The 20,807-nt window shown below is 36.8% G+C and overlaps 1 long non-coding RNA gene across 15 annotated transcripts in view; it reads left to right on the top strand.

Annotated features, from left to right (window-relative positions):
• Positions 1-20,807, top strand: part of LOC149554452 (uncharacterized) — a 291,407-nt gene that overhangs the window by 184,435 nt on the left and 86,165 nt on the right. The window lies entirely within an intron of this gene.

The following is a 20,807-nucleotide window of genomic DNA, read 5'->3' as shown; positions in this document are numbered from 1 at the left end:
AGCACATACTAATTGGTATAGTTGCTAAGGTGAAAATGATTTTTTTGGAGATAATAAGGTTTTAATTAGAGGAGAGTAACTAGAGTATCCACATAGGTGGAGAATAATAAAGCAACATGCATAAAGAAAGGGGGAATAGCTATAATGTGGGGAATAGCAAAGGAGAAGATTTTTGGTATTTGGAATTAACAAGAGGAGATTCATTGGGTACACTAACAAAATATGATTGGTGAAACATTATTGTTGAAAAAAAGTAAGTGATAGGAAAACTTGGTGAGACGACTAACTAAATCCTAGGAACTATTGGTGATGCAATGTAGATGATTAGTGATCATTAGTTAGAATTGATGTATCAAGAAGAAGACATTAGCAATCAAGAATCAATAGGAGCACGATCAAAGAAGGATATTGTATGATGTCTATATAAAAGTCAAGGTTGTTATAACTCCTCATAATGATGAGAGTTATACAAGAATATACTTGTTAAAACATGACCGGGTAATATATTAATGGGTTACAAAAGGATGATTAGATGACCTAAATGTCAGTGGAGAATGAAACAATAAAAACAATTATAGATAGAACAAAAAATAACTCCTTTCGTTAACATAAGATCCAAATGTATTAAATGAACATCAAGCATGTTATACTGTAAGGTCTTCTCTGTTATGACCAAAATTAAAAAAATATCAATAGTAACACGATCAAAGGGGGATATTGTGTGATGTCTATATAAAAGTCTAGGTTGTTCTAACCACTCATAATGATGAGAGTTATGCAAGAATATACATGTCAAAACATGATCAGGTAATAGATTAATAGGTTACAAAACGATGATTAGATGACCAAAATGTTAGATAAGAATTGAACAACAAAAACAATTAGAGATAGAACTAAAAATAACTCCTTTATTAATGTAAGATCCAAATGTATTAAATGAACATCAAACATGTTACGTTGTAAGGTGTTCTTTGTTATGCCCAAAATGAAAACAAAAATTACAAACCAACTTTATTAGCATGCTTTCTCTATCCCCTCCATCTCACATGACATAAATAACTATGAAGACACGAAGGTCAGCACAAAAAATTACAATTTCCTAAAAAGGGAAGTGTTATACAAAATAGGACTGACCTTAAGATTAAATAAGAAAATATAAAATTAATTATAGGAGAAGTAGCAATCTTAGATAGAGGTTTGCACATAATCTAAGAGTTCACATTAATAGTCATGAAAGCTTGCAAGTGAAGCCTATCGTTACATAAGCAAATTACCATACATCACCTGTTGAGCCAATAAGGAAAACACCAGTTGAGAAAAATCAATTAGATCTTCATGTATATGAAACGTAAATATATTTTACCTTGCAAAGATAGTCCGTTATAGGTCCGTGTTGAGCAACCAAGTGCATATAAATTGGAACATGTGATCCAATGATAGTCAACATAAATACTCAGACTCCAATTAGAAAATAAAAACTAATAAATAGTATTTTTGGATGATACAAGATTACCAAGAACCCAAGGATGCTAATGCATCAACAATTGAAGACCAAGAAGTAATGATGAATTTTCTTGGATTGAGTAATATTTACTTGATATTTAGTACATGGAAGCAAGATATGTGAGACAATTCAAGTATTAGCCCCAATCAATAATATTGTTAATGTATGTAAAAGAGACATATTAGTTTTTATGTTGTCATTGATGTTAAACCTTAATTGGTGAGGCATTATGCTAATTTAGTTTAGTTCTATATCATTGGATTGATAAAGAAGATTTGACTGCTGAAGATGATTTGAGCTAAGTGTTAATAAAAGTATAGTATCCAATGTGCACTTGAATGAGTTAGACTATGAGAATATAATGTTATTTTGACATGATTTGATTACTTTTTGAGACCATGTTCAAGCAAGATTGTTTGGTTAGTGAATGAAGGAGTCAAGTATCAATCGAGGTACTATAGTTTTCATTGAGCAGCTACAGTATTGATTGAGCCTAGTATTGACTAGGCGCATGTATTGTTAATGAATTGATGAAAAAGAGTTTCAAGAAGTTTGCTAAAAATAAAGATTGTTCAAGAAGTTTCAATGATAAGGATGAAGTTAGTTATTAGATCAACAACTGGAGAAATTGAAATAAAATCTGATCAAAGAGATTTAATGATTTGAATTGATGCACAATTTTCAAGGTGAAGGCATGTTACTCAAGTATCTAGATTCAATAAATCTTAGCTGGATGAAGATTTGACAATTGTGATTAAGCGACAAAAGTTGAAAGATTTTTAAGGAGTGTTAAAATTTTTCTATGCAAAGAATCGACACATTGTTCATTATTGTTGATCAAGTTGAAGAAGGAAAGTGATAGCCAAAGTATAATTGAGAAGAATTGCATTTTGAAGATCAAGCAAGAGAAGTGCTAGGTTGATGTGAGTGTGTGGATCAACCAAAAGGGAGAAGAAGGAAGAAAGAGGAAATATATAGAGTGAAATAGAGATCTAAACAACCAAGGTAGTGCTAAACCTAACGAATTATTTTACTATTGCATTCTAACCGTTGTAGCAAAAAATTTCTTAACCGAGTGGACCTTATAGTCTTATTTAGAAATGCATTATATGGTGACATTTCGTTAAAAGATTTATAAGTCCTTTAAATCAGGCCACTCTATAGATATGCAGGATTGATAAGGTGTAGATGATCTTTGGTGAAAATCTTCACACAAGGTCACATTAATAATGTGTTTGTAAGCTTTAGAAAGGTTGCCTCATAGTAGATGTCACTTCAGAAGGGCAAAACTTTTGGGTTGCTAGTTCCCAAGGGGATTTTCCTTAATAGGATTTCGACAATAAATACTTGTGTCAAATTGTCTAGATGTTTATTATGTTAATAGTTTATTGAAAAATTAAATTGAATGTTCAATTTGGTTACTGAGCTATTGATCTTAAAATTTAAAAAGATTAATTTTGAGTAAATTTTTTTTAAGGCAAGTAGGATATGTGGTTTTAATTGATTCACTCCCCCCATCTCAATTTTCTAATATCGAGATGGAGGAAGTGGAGGTTAGACACATTTTGATTATTTTGGGCAAGCCCACAAGAAGAGCTAAAGATGAACAAGGCAATGATAAAAATTGTGCTAAGGACGTAGAGATGTGTGAAGTGAACAAGGTACAAGTGCAACAAGTTATTAATATGAATGAGGGGTTGAAGATTAAGAAGAAAAAGAGTGAGGACATATTGAAGAAGGAGAGAGGTGAGTATGAAATGTGATAGAAACAAAGAGATACATAGACATGGAGAGGTGACAGTTAAGTTTGTATGGTTATGGTAAGTAAAGGAGCAGAGAGAAGGTATGGTGTGAGAAAAATATAAAGGATCTAAAAGGAAATTAGTGCTAAAAACAAATCAGTCAACTTGTTACCAAATAGTTACAAAAATGGTAATCTCTTTAATGTGTGAACCTTAAGTGATCTTCTAATTGGACTATCAAAAGGAGTTATAAATTTTGTAACTAAGGTAGATCCTAATAGATTTTCCGTTTTTACTAATGGTGGACAACATGCTCATAATACGGTGGACCCTTAGAAAGTGTATTTGTAAGCTTTGAATGTGGCAGCTTTTTAACTGCAATAAAAGACTCATGGGTATTATTCAGTTAGAGGTTTTTACCTTCTAACTCTAGTTTTCATGACACCAAAATGAAAGTCTTATTATCCTCCACAATAGTGAAAGGGCTCTTCATAATGATCTTCATCCTCTTCTGATATGGTTACTTTGGCTACGTCTACTCCCTTTGTTTTACATTACATAAACATTCATCAAGACACACAAGTGGACTCAAAACATTATAATTTCCTTAATCAGGAAACATGTTAGACAATACTGGCTTATATTTTAATATTAAATGAGTAAATACACAATTAAGCATAGGAGAACTAGGAACCTTAGATATGAGGCCACACATGATCCATAAACCAACTTGAAAAGCCACTAAACCTTGCAAGTGAAGATAATTATCATATATGCAAATTACAATGCATGACTTGATGAGCAAATGAAGAACACGTCATGCAACAATACTAAGCTAGATCTTCATGCCTATGAAAAATAAAGAAAGGTCACCTTAGGCAAGATGATTGATGGTACATCATCATTAAGAAACCTAATTTGCATAAACTAGAACATTCGATCCACAGATTGCCACCATAAATTCTCATACTAAATTTAGTGGACATAAACTAAACTATTTTTGGATGATGTAAGATTGCTAATAACCCAATGAGGTTCTTGAATCAACAATCAAAGAAAAAGATGTGATGAATCTTCTCCTTGGACTATGTAATACTAACTTGGCAGTTAGTAGATGGAAGCAAGACAAATGAGAAGATCTGAGATGAAGAAAGTGTAGTTAAAATATATATTGACTCATCTGGGTAAGTGTGCAAGAAGACATAACAATGATCAATGCAATGACTTAAAATATGCTAAGGACATTCGGATATGTGAAGTAAACAAGGTATTAGTACAACAAGTTTGTAATTTGAACGAAGGGTTGAAATTTATGAAAAAAAAGAGTGAGTACATGTTAAAGAAGATGAAAGGAAACTATGAAAACTATCATAGAAAGAGAGACACAAAGACATCGAGAGGTGAATGCAGAGTGTGTGTGGTTACAATAAGTGAAGGAGCATATACAAGGTATATTGTGAGCATAATAGAAATGATTTGATAGGCAATGAGTGGTATGGTTGGATCATTCGAGTTGTTACCTAAATGTTGAGAAAAGCCAATCCCTTATATGGGTGAACCTTAACTAGTACTTCTTGTTATGTGGATCTCAAATCTGACTCAAAGGTTAATATTCTCTTGACTTTATTCCGCACAGTTTTCGCCTAGAGTTTTCTATAGTGGATCGGGGAAAAGACCTCCATGTTTTGTTGAAGGAGAAACACGACTTTCTAGGTCAAGAGGCAATGTCCTTTGTTGGATCAAGAGGTAACACACGTTGCTTACTGAAGGTGCTGGGAGTATTTTTTCCTATGGAATGATATATTCTTGGCCTAAATTTTTCAGCGACATATGTCATGTATAAAATTGCTTTGGGTTAGGGGTTTTATACTGTATGATGAGATAGTAATTTGTTGTGGTAGTATTGAGCTGTAAGATATTATAGATTGTAATCAAGTTAAAATCAATTGATAATAATACTAAGCTTGTTGTCTGGTTGGCATAGCCTAGGGATTTGGTGAGCAATGTTAAATCTTTATATTTTCTATTCTCTTGTATGTGTTTCATTCCTTTATGATGTGGTTATATTTGCATGTAATTATTATTTCTATTTCTATAATACTAATATTTTAATTGTATAACTTTTAATAGGGTGGACTCTCAGATGGAGTACTAAATCCTTTAAGATAGATCCTTATAGATCTTCTTATGCCCGCCTAACAGTGTACAAAACAATCATAATAAGGTGGACCCTCAAAAAATGTATTCGTGGGCTACTAACATGGAAATCTTTTAATTGTAGTGAAAGACTTGTGGGTGTCATCTTGGGCACAATTTTTACCTTCTAACAAGGGTTCCAACAATACCAAAATGACTATATTATGTTTTGTACCTATTTGATTGATTAGTGATCTAAGTTTTCTTGTTACAATAGTTATACAATTAATGCATTTGGAGCAAAAGTTTGATTAGTAGTTTAAATTAGTGGCTGACATTTTGTATTGACTCATCCCTTCCTCCTCTCAGTATGATTTCATACGAACACTAGTATAACTTGTTCAAAGGAAAGATTAATATGAATATGCCAAATTTCTCTGGATCGAGACAAGAGAGTCAAAATTGGACTCTCATATCATTTAAAGATAACGAATCATTGTATTTCTAGAGAAAAAATAATGAGTTGCGAGAATACCTTGTTTGTCCAAATACAAAGGGACACACCATATATGAATTAGCAAGAGTAGTAGCCCTTAAACTTTAACAAATGAAGAGTACCTAGGATTATGTTAGTTTAACGGAAAACCATCTTAAAAGATAAAGGTATCTCGCTATATCCATGGGGTTTAGAAGTTCTCAGGTATGCCAAATACATTTTGACATAAATAATTTACTTTCAATGCAAACACTATTATAAACATAACGGTTTAAAATTTGATCCACTTCCAATAAGGTGGTTAATTGAATAACTAGAGGAGATACTATGCTTGAGGACTTTCAAGGATTCATATCCAAAAATGGTATGAACTTGTCTTAGGGCTGAGAGGAGCCTAAGATTGCCAGAATCTTGTAGAAGATAATATAAGTTCCAAACAACCAAATGAAAATGCTTTTGGCGATACTAAGAATAAATCTCATAGAAGCTTCTCAGTTTTGAATAAGAGGCCTAAGAAGGAGGCAAGTAAGAAGATTAATAAATAGGAGTGATCACAATAATTTTGGATACACGTAAAATCTACCAACCAGTGAGAGTGGATTTGGCAACCGAAAATATAAGTTACTTATCTTTTCAGGAAAACATTGTACTTTGAAGGTCTATAGGAAGAGTCTTAGCAAAAGGAGAATGGTCAAAATCTAATTTTTTTTCCTGCATGTCCAATGGGAACATCGATTGTAAAGTTATACAATTGTCAATAGCACTTTGCTTAATGCTATCGAATGACAAATCCACATTCATGACATAATATGTCTAAGAGGTCAAGTATTTCTTTGATGTTTTGATCATCTTTAACTAGTTTTTTTTTTTGATGAATAGTCCTTTTCAATTAATAAAATTTACTAAGATTACAATTCACAAAAAAGGACCCGGGGATACAGGATCACGTCGCGAATGAGTTCAATCGGTCGAAGCCGGAGCAAACAACATGGCCGCAGCCAACAACTATAGACTATTCAAAAAAAATAAAAAAATATAACAACCTCATGCTGCCAAGGCAGTACCAGCAGAGGGAGGAGGATCATCTTTATGAGGAAATCTCCACGCAAATGTGGGATTGTGAGGCGGACTAGGAACAATCCAGCCGTTAGCAGCATCCGCAGGATCTAGGGTAGTTGCAGTCTCCGCATCCTTCTTGTCTGGCCGTGGAGGAGAAATAGCCAAGGCCAGCCGGGGAAACTTGCCAGAGTGCGCCCGTATAGGGGGAGGAGCCGTAGACCAGCCAGAAGCATGCCCAAGGGGGGGAGTCGGGGACCAGCCAGAACCACCACATGGTGGGGAAGCGGAGCGGCGCCTCCAACCGCCATGACCACCGCTAGGAGAGCGATGGTGGGGACCCTGGGAGCGCGGCGTGTGAGAATGGCGGCCAGAGGACTGGCGTCTGGAACGGCGACCGTGGGATGAGGAAGCATCAGCTGAGGCATCCGAAGGAACTCTGGCAATGGTACAAGGAGCGTTGCCCCAGTGGTTTAACAATTCTTGTAAGTGGGCAACCTCCAGTGGAACTTTATTAGCTTGCACTTGTATCTGCATAATGATATTATTACAAATGCATGCCTTAGTGTACATTGCAATGTTAACATCCAAAAAACTATGAGTGAATAAAACTGCATTCCTATCTTTCCATAGAGAAAACAAAATTTCCATCCTGAAGGTATGCCAAATCTCGGAAAACTTTCAAGGAAATCTGGGGGAATCACCCAGAAGGATCATGTGCCATGAAAAAGGTTCGGGCCTGAAAGGCTTGAAAAAATCATGGATCCAGTGCCAATAATTCATAGCACATTTGCAAAACCAAAAAATATGCAAAAAGGACTCAGGTTGGCCACAGAAGGGGCATTTGGGGTCAGGAACCCCAATGTGCTTGAGCCGAGGCCCCAGGGGAAGACCTTGGAAAACAAGGCACCAAGCAAAGTGAGCAATCTTAGGTTCTGCAATGGCACTCCAAATGGTGTCGAACCGTTTTCTCCATTGAGAAAGCGAAGAATGCAAATGCCACCGTTGATTAAGCGTGTCTACCATCGGAAGGTGGGGCGAAAGGCATCTATATCCGATATTGGGCTTATAATTGGTAAATGGAGTGGCAGGAAATCACTTCGAATCATGCCACCAAGTTCGAACAGACTGAATCCCCACTTTATGAAGTAAGTGCACAGGGATGGAAGACGACAAAAGCTCATAAGTCTAACGATCGGCACGAACACCGCGGTATTGAACTTGCATATCCTCCCAAGACCTGAAATTCATGGTGACTCTTGAAAAAATATCCTTAGTAGTGCGAATGCCTCGTTTATAGAAACGCAGAGCACTGGCACCTTGAGTCTTGGCAAGAGGAATACCCTAGAAGGCAAACAGGGGAGACCACCAAATTTTCTGCTGATTTAAAGACAGCCCATTGTGGAACTCATTACCAGCCCAACGAAGCCAAGGTTTAACAGCTTCTCAGGCTTTCCAGATGCTCTTTATAACAAAGGAGCCCTGTATGACCACTGGTTCTCGCATAGTGAGAATGGTCTGAAAACCAATTCCCTTCCAAGCCGATCTGTTAGCAGGGAAGCCTGAAGAGATGCAATGTCTGACAAGAATTTTCTAGGCTTCATCTCCAGAAATAGCTCTGATAATCCATTTAGCACAGAGGGCAAGGCCCTGCTTCCGAGTGGAAAGCAGGCTGAGACCCCCAGATTCGCTCAGGAGACAACAGAAATCCCAAGCAACTCTGTGAAAACTATGATGGTCAGAACCAGAGGCCCAAAGAAAATCTCTGAGCAAACGTTCTAATTTGAGGTATGAAGCTTTGGAGGGAGCCCAACAGGAAGAATAAAACACATGGGTGGCAGCCAAAATCTTAGAACAAATTTGGAATTTACCAGCAAGAGAAAGTGGCTTAGTGATCCAATAATCAAGCTTTTTGGTAATCTTTTTAAGCACAACATTCCAAAGTTCCACAGGGGAAGCCTGGAGAGCAAAGGGAATGCCAAGAAAGCGGAAAATTTCTCCATGACTAACCCATTTTTATTGGAATTGGCTGAGCCGAGGTGAAGCTGGCAAAAAAGATTGTCGGTAACAGAGCGTTTTATGCCATTGAATGGCAGATCCAGAGGCTTGACAAAAAGTGTCAAGACAATCTAACGCATTTTTGATGTTTTCTTCATCCTCAAGAAGAGTGAGAAAAGAATCACCAGAAAAATGACCATTGACTAACTGAGAGGAAGAATCAGGCAAGGAAATGCCACGGACCAGCCCAGAAGACACAGAATGAGCAAGTAAATAACCAAAGCCTTCGGTAGCAAGGACATAAAGCGCAGGAGCTAACAGACAACCTTGTTTGATGGAACGAAAAAGTTCAAAAGCTTTAGATTGCGAATTATTGATGGTGATGCAAGCATTAGCGTCACCAAAGAGCATCTCCATGGACTGAAGGAAATTGGGACCAAAACCCAGAGCCTGAAGCATAGCCAAAATGAAAGGCCATTCAATGCGATCATAGGCTTTAGCAAAATCTATCTTTAAAAAGGTAGCCTACTGCTTGGACATACGGGCCCATTCCATACCTTCCCAGAAAACAATGATGTTGTCAAAAATATACCTGGATTTGATAAAGCCAGTTTGTTCAGGCCGCACAATTAGAGGAAGCATATGGCGGATTTTGAGAGAGAGCGCCTTAGCAATGATCTTATAAGACACATTGAGGAGGGTGATGGGCCTTCAGTTGCAGATGTCCTTAGGATCACCAACTTTAGGTATGAATTTAATATTGCCTTTATTTATGATCGCTCCTAAGCTTTTAGAATGGTATGCTTCAAGATAGACTTTGTGCAGATCAGGACCAATTTGCTCCCAAAGATGTTTGTAAAATTCACAGGGCAATTCATCACACCCAGGGGATTTGTCATCCGCCATGGATTAAGCTGCCTCTTTAAGGTCTCAGAGGGAAAGAAGTTGCTCACAGAAAGCGCGTTGCTCAACTGCAAGACGGTTTGGAGTAACACAAATACACTTTCTGAGAGCCTCCTCCTGAGCAACCGAATGGCCCTGTGAAGCAAAAATGTTCTCATAGTGAAGAACAAAAGCTTGCAGGATGTCTGGCAGATTGGAAAGAACCTTAGTTCCCTGTTTTATCTTTTTAATCCCAATATTTTTATGACGGGCTCGTAGAGCCTGGAAGAACTCCTTCGAGGCTTTGTTGCCAACCTCCAACTAGTGGAGACAGGCTTTGATTTGAGCTCCTCGGGCAGCATAGTTATCAGCAATTTGCTTTTCATGGCGAAGCTTGGCAAGCTGAAGTTGCAGAGCCACATCAAAAGGGTTGAAGGTGAGCGCTGCAGAGGCTTTTTTGAGGGCAAGGGTGTTGGCTTCATAAGAACGTTTTCTGAAAATTGCCAGCAGATGCCCGTAGATGCGCAAAAAATGAGCCGTTCTGGTAATGGCATCATTCCACCATTGAATCCAACCTCGATGGGAATGTGGACGTGGTTCTAAATTCTAGACACGTTGTATGTGGGAGATAGTGGAGGCATGCAATAGCACAGACGTGTTGAGGAAGAATTGAGACTTAACCACTTTGGAGACAAAAGTTTGCCAAGAAATGCCAAAATAAATGGGATAGTGGTTTGACAACGTCACATCTGTCAGGGGAATGACCGGTAGATCACGATCTTCAGAAAAATAATAAAAGATTGCGCCGAGATCATAGGACGATCAAGACGTTTCAATATGCGATTAGGGCCTGCTCGAAAATTGGACCAAGTGTGCCAAGCCCCATTATCATGACGGCGGCGAGTATTGGGATCAAAGAGGCCCAATTTATGATGCATGTGAAACCAGGCTTGTCTTTCCCCAACTGTCCAACGGAAAGGTAGAATGTCATATTTGTCAGAGGCCATTTCAACCATATTGAATTCCCGACACAGGACCCAAGTAGCTGGCGGCGGGTTGTCAGCAAGCCAAACCCACATTTGCGCCCTTTCCACAGCATAATTGGAGGCATAAACATTAATGACTCGAAAAGAAAGATTGTTGATGGAAAACAAAAGCCAAATAATACGGTGTGTGGGCTCAGAACCGTGCGAAATAATAGCAGAATGAAGGCGAGGTGACAGGACAGTAACTACACCAGCTCGGCCAGCTTCATGTTGAGAAGAAAACATGACGCTATCCTGCCAAATGACGCAGCATGTAGTAGAAAGCATGAAACCAGAAATCTTACCTTCTTGTAGGCAAAGAAAATCTAAATTCCCAAGTCTATGACGGGTATCCCGGACATAGAATTTTTTGGGGAGGTCTGTAAGAGCTCGAACATTCCAGGAGAGGAAGTTCTTGAAAACTCTTCCATATCATCATCGTCCTCGAGAGAGGAGTAACTATTCTGCAAAAAGGTAGAAACCAGGTGAAAGTCAGATCGGAAATCCTTTGGACTTACAGCCTGCCGTTTGACCCCTGATATCTCCGCACGTCCAGGAGGATTGCGAGAACGCCTTGTTGCTGGTGGTACTATGGAAGAGACTGCAAGAGGAGAACGAGCCCCAGCCAAGAATGAGGTCTTGGGGGCTGCCTTAATCCCTTGCGAGCCAGCAGGGTTTGAAACTTGCGGAACCGAAACTGGCGCAACAGAAGCCGCTGGCGTCTCCACGTTAGCAGGCGCTGATACTTCGATGGTAGCAAGAGGAATCGCGGTTACGGCCGCATAGGATGGCTTGGGGGCCAAAGGATTCAAGGCAGGCTTGCCTTTGCGCCCAATAGTAACCCATTCTTCTTTTTTTCCTTCGACCTGCTTGACAGGCGTCGCCTTAGGCTGGGGTTTGACCCTAGGCGTGGCCAAAGGGCAGTCCTTGATCTTGTGTTCCGCAGACTGGCACCTATAACAGGTGTTAGGTAGGTTCAAGTAAAGCACCTTCTGTGCGAAGGTTTGAGTGCCAATCTGGATTTCCACCGAATCCTTGAGATCTTTAGAAAGATCAACTTCAATTCAAACACGCCGCTGAGGGCGAGCATTAAAATTTTTTTTTGGCTCCTTGGTAACAATTTTGCCAAGGGCTTGGGCAATAGCCTCAATAAAAGGCCAGCAGGGCAAGGGTAGACTTGGGAATTCAACCCAAACAGGAACCCTAAGTTTTTTATCGTCCGAGACAGAGAAGTCTCGCGACCATTTTTGAAATTCAAGTAGAGAGGAACGCACAGACCAAGGGCCGTTGGTAAAAGCCGCGTCAGCTTGCGACGGGTTAGCGAAGCGAAATAAAAAAAAACCTTTGGTAAGGTTTTGCACAGCGTCAAGGTGGACGCCATGCGGGGTCCAACTTTTGTTAACCCATTCTCTGAGCATAGCTTCAGGTGGGGTCCTACCAACAAAATACCCAATCAAGGTATGTTGTTCTAACCAGTCACATGTGGCATCAAATTCTTGCAAAGGCAGGACAATATCGGGCTTACCTCGTGGAAAACCTTTGGGACAAGCTTGCGTGGGTGTTTGTTTGGTGGCGGCGCCTTGGCAGTCCGAAGCAGCAAGGTGAACACTAGAAACAACTGGTTCACCGCTAGCCGGAGCCATTATATCCTAACCTAAAGCTCCCGCAGTAAATGCGGTATGACAAGTGCCGATAGAAGGGGAGTGCAAGCGAAAGGCCGTACGCAAAAGCAACTGCAAGTTCGCATGCAGGAAGAAAACCCTACAGAGCATCTTTAACTAGTTTGAAAAAAAAATTCATTTACAAAGCTACCACTAACCAACTTGGAAGGGGACTCTCTTTGTCTCATTTTGTAAATATGTTTACTAAAATGTATGCAAAGTCAGCAACTACAAGAATATACAAAGGAGGAATATAACAATCCTAGCACATGGACCGGTGCACCACACAAGTGTGAGGCTAGTGACCAAAATCTCTATATTAATGCAGGCAAAGGTATCTTCAAATAACATATTAAATCATTAAATGATTGCAAGAGCAGCCAACAAGTCAAATTAAAATGCCACTCTATATAGGCATATTTTTTTGGCAAAATTAATATCGAGGAAAAGGGTAATTTGTTAAGAATGATAGAGCCATTTGAGTCCTCCCCAAACACCATTACTATTATCTATGATAGACCTGGAGTTGACAAAGCTTGTTTTCTTATGGGAGCAAATAGTGGACTAAAAGAGTGCTTAGTAGCGATTTTTTTGTGAAACATTAAGCACAATGTATTATACATTATTGTCTAAATAATATATATTTTCTCAAAGGGGCAAGGACTTTTAATTTGAACCTGCACCAATGAGATCACAAACATTCAACTTTGTCCCCAATATATAAGTATTCAAGAATCTTTCATGGAGTAGCCTTTGCATATTATGGTAAGAATAATAACACATGGCAGTGTTCTATTTGATGATATATCTTTTATGAAATGATCGGATAGATTTAATATTTATCAGTCAATGCAGTGATATTTTATGATTATTTTTTTAGTCTTGACCAGATTTTAATATACTTTTATGATGTGAGTTCTTGTTAGACTTGAATTTTCTTACATACTTTTTGTTCTAAAGTTAAGATTTAAATTTTCAGATAACTTGAAAAAATGTAATCGTGCATTCAATGTGATATTGATTATATTTATATATTTATATTAATGTAATACATATCTATTCTCAATATAATATTATTTAAATAATAAATAGTACAATTTTTGTTAATAGTATATAGTATTTTCTATTTATTATTATTTAATAGAAACAAACACAAGTAATCATATAGGTGGTAGTAGGTTGATTATAATATTAGAACTAGAAAACAAGAAAAAGCGAAGTGTAACTTACAATAGTCGATGAAAATGACATTGGAGGGAATGGAATTATTAAAAAGCTAAAGGAGCTGGACAGTGGAAAATTAGGGTAAATGTCCTTTCCGTTGTACTAAGTGAGATTCAACTCAACGATATGTTTATCTCACTTTGTTTCATTATGCTTTATGTTGGCCCAAAATACGAAAAGATTAAAATGCTACTAAAAGAAAAAGAGATGTTGAATGGGGACTAAATTGTGACACACAAGTGAAAGCGAAATTATTCCAAATTTTCTGAGCGACAGCCAAATTGTCCTTCGTTATGACGACATTGATTTTGGGATCTTGAGTTAGGCTCGTAGTGGATTGGTTGGTTCTTTAACTTTTCCCGACACACGTGCAGAAAACGGCGGCGACATTACAGATAAGCATGGAATTGCTGAATTGATTGCCCCCGTTATGCATCGGTGGTAAAATGCAAAATGCTTGCGTAAGGATGCCCTCAAGTCAAATCATGACACCATGTTGACAAATAAAGTTAAACAATATTTGCGTGCAATCGTCATTGCAAATAGAGAATGCATGGATTCGATGTAAGCAAATGATTTTGTAGAGTTTTGTGGCTTAACTTGAGCTAGACAAATGGCAACCGTAGGAAAGCAAACCAAGTCTAATCTTATGCATCAGGTAACATCTAAAGAGTAAACTAAAATGCATATCTTATCATTAGTTTTATGTAATACGTTTTAGTATTTGTATGGTCATTATGAATATGATTAGACAATGGTTTACAAATAAATATTAAGTAAGTTTATAAAAGTACAAATAATATGTTTATGAAGTGGGATATGATTCAGACTTTGTAAGGTTGATTAAATTTGTGATCCAACCATCTTGACAAAATGAGGAACTCGTAAAATATTGACATTTCTAATGATTCACAATGTGTTCCATACGTTTCTTATTAGTCTTTCTGTATTTTTAGGTAGAGAACTAATATTCCTAGTAGCTTCCTACAATTAATTTATATAAATTTATATAACTAAAACCTAAGTTATCAATTCTTCTGTAGGTCCTGTGGATATGAATTATGATCCTAACGGGTGCCAGATTCATCCAAAAGCCTTGTGGAGGCCTTTTGAAAGCCAATCACAAGCTTCCCCAGGACTTCTGGATGCATCCGAGAGTAACCGTGGGCCCATCGACCATAAACAATTAAGAAATGCCAAAAAACACTTAGGTTCAATATGCATGTGCGTTAATTGATTTTTTAGGTTATTTTTTGCTACGGAACCCTAAAAGGACACGAACGATGATTGTTGAAGCATTTGTTGCTCATTTTTGAACTTTCTTTGCACCTACAACCACTTCTCATTTGGTCTCTAGTTTGCATTGCCATTGTGAAAACAAGTTCAACATTTTCGAAGAGGATCGATCGAGGGGTGATCGATAGCTTCACAAATTAGTTTAAAGCAAGGTAAGTGATCAATCATGTTCCTGTGTACTTTTATATATTTTTTGAGTTTTTGATGAATTTTTTAATTGCTTTTTTCTATTAGCAAAAAAAATATAAAGAAGCAAGTTTGGGTGTCTATTTTAGTTGTTAGGACCTAATTAAAATTTATTTATTTTCTTATTTAATCGATTTCAAAAAATTGGGCAAAAATTGATGCCAGTGGTAATGCTAATTAAAGTTCAATAGGGGGGAAGCAGGTCAAGGGACTGATAATTGCAAAACTAATATAGATTCTTCTTTGTGGAGACATACAACACAAATATTAGAGGTTGCAAGAGGCGGTACATACTATTGGAAGTGTAACTATTGTGTAATTATTGTTAGAGTAACAAAGGAAAACCGTTCAACAACTCATATTCCTAGGTGAAGCTTGATTTTATGGGCCTTGTGTGCAAAAGATTTGGAATGTGCAAAGGTAAAAATGGTACTGGGATGACTAGTGCAGAAATAGTTTCATTTGTAAAGGAACATGAAGCTGCTGATGTATTGGTGAATAGATAAAAATAAAATGCCTATCAAGGTCCATCTTCAAAGAGCTAGATGCATGCACCCAATGAACCAATCGTATCCTCCCAACACCCATTGTTGCAGATACCTGTGCCAGGAGAGGATGAAGAAGAAGTGTGAATTTCAACTTGTAAAAGAGGCCTATTGCGCACCGCATTTAGAATGGAGGCAATACACTGTGTTGATGAAGCTATTGCACGTTGCCTCTATTCGAATGAGCTTTGTTTCAACATGGTGAGATCAACATAATGGAAGGAACTGGTTGCATAAATCAAATAACCACCAGCTCACTACGCAAGCCTTGGGATGAAAAAGTGCGTACGACTCTATTGCAATGAGAGAAGACACATATAGGGAAGGACCCTCAACGAATCAAAAAATATTGGAAAACTTTGGGTCTAACTATTGTGTCAGATGGATGGAAGAATACTAACAAATTGTGCATTGGTTAATGTGATTGTAGTGTACCCAAAAGGGGCAATGTTTTTGAAGACTGTTGATTGTGAGGGGGCAAGTGAAGGATTTTGAATTGATTTGAATAATTCTCATTGAGGCCATTTAGATGGTGGGTAGTGAGAATGTGGTACAAGTGGTCACAGACAATGCCAAAAATTACAAGGGTTTAGGTGTGTTGGTTGAGAGTTGGTATTACCATTTTTTTTTGACTGCATGCACCATACACTGTTAACTTAGTCATGCATAAGATTGACACTCGAATAGATTGGGTGAATAAAATATACCAAGAGGGGGAGGACATATAAATGTTTGTGACAAACTACGACATGTCACAATCTATTTTTAAAACAAACAATAAGTTAGAGTTGGTTAAGGTAAATTAATTTAAAAAAATTTCTAAGTTCATTGGATTTGTAACATGGTTAAAAATTAAAATATATGATTTTATTGTCGATTGGCATATTGTTAACTTGCTTAGGTTGTTGAGACTCATTCTGCATCTCTTAGAATTGTTATCAAACCACTCCTCAAGGTAAAAGATACATTGAGCCAAATGATCATTAGTAATGAATGTGGCATATGGAATCCCTTATATTCAGAAAGAAGATAAAGGGTCAAGCATTTGGTCTTGAAGTGCAACATACACATACACATACACATACAACCCCCGTATCCTGTATTCGCTTTTGCAATTCGCCTATGAATTGGTAAATTAGAGGAAAACAAGTGTATGTCTAAAGTTTATAATTTTTTAAAATTTTTTTAATTAGTTTTCAATCAATAATTGTTTTTTTTCTTATTAGCTAAGAGCAATTTTGTGAGGGGTTAATTATTTTTTCAGGCTCAGAATAAACAAGGAAATTAATGAGTACTTTGTGGATGTTTCTAGCAATTCATGCATGTAGATTTCTATGGTTGTAGCATTATCTGAAACAATTTTTGCCACATGAACAACAACACTTGATTTTCTAGCATTGTCAGGCCATGAGCGATTGGGCAAGAAGCTAAGGATTCTACTTGAGCAATAATAGAAATTGTTTTAGAGATAGAGAGAGCTTCAAATTGGAGATGTGTGTTCCCAATAAAAGGTTTTGAACCCAAAGGATAGAGCGGGAAAGCCCATGATCTAAGCCATAGGATTGAATCACTGGTAGAAATTAATGTTTTTTTAGACAAGACTGAATAACCTATCAGTCGAGTCCTACACATCTTTGGCAACTTCAAAAAAGGGATCCACCTCTTATTGAAAAAAAATTTTAGCCATCTCTAATTTTAGATCCCAAACAACCCTACTGAATGCCCAGATGAGTATACAAGTATTTCTAAAGTATGATGAATCGACCTCACTTTGGCAACAAACATGTTTCTTTCTGCTAAGATCTTGCGTGAGCGAAAGAGCAAAATTTCAAAATATGATATCCGGGTCGATAAGCCAATCAAATATGTATGCAAGGGAAAGAGGGAAATTTCAAAATTTGATTGAACTTATGATCCAAATTATATTAGCTAGAACCTAAATGGAGACTGGCACCGATACCAAATTCGAATTAAGAAGAGGAATGCAATACAAGGAGACTCTCCCTTAAAATTGAATGAATATAATGTGGATATAAAATTGAATGAATTTCTTAAATAATGAAAATCTAAATGTTATGTATATACAATTAGGCTAGTTTGAATATTTGACGATGGATTCCAAAATGAAACAATGAAAGGAACAAACGCTTGAAATTATTTGTCATGAAGGCAATAAGGACTAGGTTAACTTGGAGGAGGGATCTCTTCCAAAGTGGTTGACGTGGTCTGGCAACATTGTCACAGGATTCTCCAAAAATCTCCTAAAGACTTATTTCTAGATTTGCAAGAGAAATCCTGTTGTCTTGCTTCTACATATAGAAAATTAAGGGGTTTTATTGTTGGGTTGGGTCAGTGCTTATCTTGGTCAATCCCTAGCTTAAGGAATCAACAGTAAATTTAAATATAATTGATTAAGGAAATGCTTGCATGTAGTAGATCTAATTAATATCAAATCAACGATACAGTCACCTTCAAACATGCAATTCACTTTGATATGTTATCAAGTATGTGAATAGAATAGCCTTGATTCAAAGAAACTATAAGGAAATCAAAGAAGAAAAACCTAATGTATGTGAGATGTGATGAATAAATAATGGAACTTGAATGCATTATAGATCTTCTCCTTAGAGCCAAATTCCACTACTACGTTGAAGGAAGAAGCTTGATGCAAAAAGTATATACTTAGACTTGAATGCTTGGAGATACTTGCTTGAGGAAGAAGCCCTTGATTATTAGCTTACTTGTGGATGTATTCAGAGAACATGAGATGAGATATGAAAATAAAGCCTTGAAGCCTCTTTTTATACGATTTATCGGGTGAGAAAACAACTTCGATCGGTTGGGGAGATAAATAAACTAATTAAAAAATTAGGACTTTTAGGCCCTGAAATCCATAAGTACTAAGGATTAGGTCAACTTGGTGAAACTAAGAGATAACCATTTGATCTGGAGATATGGTCAAAAGGGTAGCTAAGCAACACTTAGAAGAGCGTGTCAGAAAGTGAGATATGAAGAAATAGCATAAACCGGAAGAGAAGAGGAGACATAGGTAAAAACCACACCAAGTAGGGCTAAAAGGTGTGAAAATAAAGTGTGTCCATTTTTAGACGGTACAATGAGGCTGATTTAAAAAGCTTTAGATAGGTTACAAAAGACTTTGCCTTTACCAACAATATTACTAGGAATAAATATTGTAGAAAATATGGATAAGGTAACTAAAGAGTTTGATAATCATTTTTCTACATTGCCAGAGTCTGCTATAGTTAGAGCGGAAACAAAATTTGAAGTTGCATAGTTCTACAAAGTTTATGTGAATATAAATAATGATATTCAAGTGATAGATGAATGCATTAAAGACATCTAAGGATGTATTGAGAAAAGAAAGAAGTTCTGTATTTCTATTATAATATGCATTAAAGAGGATGAAGACAAGATAGACTAGGTAGCAAAAGACTTTGAGCAGAAGACAACAAGTCTTACTGAAATGGAAAGGCAGTTTGTAAAGTATATGATGTTGTTAGTATGCTTCAAAGGGACAAAGAAAAAATATTGGAGAGGTTTATCTTATTGAGAAGTCATTTGATCCCCAAAGTAGATATGCAAAAGAGGGAGCTTGTGACTTTGGAATCCTCGAGGAAATCACATGAATCTTTTGCTCATATGGATCTAAGAAATGGAGTTGAGGTAGCAACATACGCTATTTCTATTGTCATTCATAAAACAGAGTCAATGAAGAAGTCATGGGATAGAGTTTGATACTTTGAGGATAACTTTTGCAAACATCCTAATTTATGTTGATTAAGGAACATTTTGGGACTATAATATTGAGTTTTACATATGTGACTCACCTTTTTTAGTGATGTCAAAGGGAGAGGAATAGGTAGTGAAAAATATGAGTGGGCCATATGTTTATACAAAGCAAGAGCAAGAAGATGAATGAAGATTAAGATATGTGAGTAAGACAAAATTTTGCATGGCCATAATTTTGACCGTTCTTAAATTTTGAGTTTTTGAATAGTTTACCATATTTTCACTAAGTTTTTCCATCAGTGCCAATACTATATGTGTTTAGGGCCTCTCATAATAGAGATAGAGTTTTTATATGTCAAGTGAACTACTTGACTATGTAAAACAAAAGATTATCAGTCACCAAGAAGATAGTTTTTATCAACGAGATTCACTAGCAGCAGACAAAAGACCATGTTTTTTGGATACGATAGAATAGGGTGTATATATGATATACTAAAGGTTTGTTATGTTACTATCATATTAAAAGTAAGTTATGATTAAAAATGAGGTAGCAGTTTGATTTCACAAAGGCAAAGTAGAAGCGACAAAATCAATATTTTGGCTAAAGCATTGAACTCCCTTGTCAGTTCAAGGACTTTGAAATATAGGGATTTTTACCCAAACTAGTGCTGATGATGAACAAGGTCACATAAAAGAACAATGAAAGATATGTAGAAGAATTGGATAAGATATTAATTTACCGTCTTAAAATAGACCTACTTTCGTTTTAAGATCTTTTAGAATTCTTTGCATAATGCCTTTCCTAAATCATGGATGAACTTATTCTTGGTGCTCTCTTTTCGCTGTTTCCTTACACTTTATTTTATATTCCTTCTAACAATTCCCTGAGCTCTTTGTGGCTCTCCTATCCTCCGCTCTGCAACTAGGTCGAACTAGATGTAGGTCAACTTGGACTTATCAAGGCCGACTAGGTCGACCATGACTAGGTTAAGGTAGACCAAATATTTTAGAACCAATTGCGATTTTAATAGATAGTGAGAGATCGCTAGCTGATGATTCTATGAATGTACGTAAAAGAGTCATATGTGTTGTTATATTGTTATTGATGACAAATTCGTAGTTTGCTAAACTTTATGTTAACTTAGGAACGTACCATATCATTTAGATTGATCAAGATGATTTCATTGATAAATAGAGTTTGAAGAAAGTATGAAGACAAAGGTATTATTTAAGGCATTCAATGGGTATTTGAATGAGCTGGACAATGATAATGTATTGTTGGTTTAATTGTTTTATAGTCATGATT

The sequence above is a fragment of the Cupressus sempervirens genome, chromosome 5, assembly GCF_028749045.1.
Source record: "Cupressus sempervirens isolate cs-2001-9-10 chromosome 5, ASM2874904v1, whole genome shotgun sequence".
Classification (NCBI taxonomy): Eukaryota; Viridiplantae; Streptophyta; class Pinopsida; order Cupressales; family Cupressaceae; genus Cupressus; species Cupressus sempervirens.
Note: the sequence above shows the minus strand (reverse complement) of the source record. Positions and strands in the feature narration are given on the sequence as shown.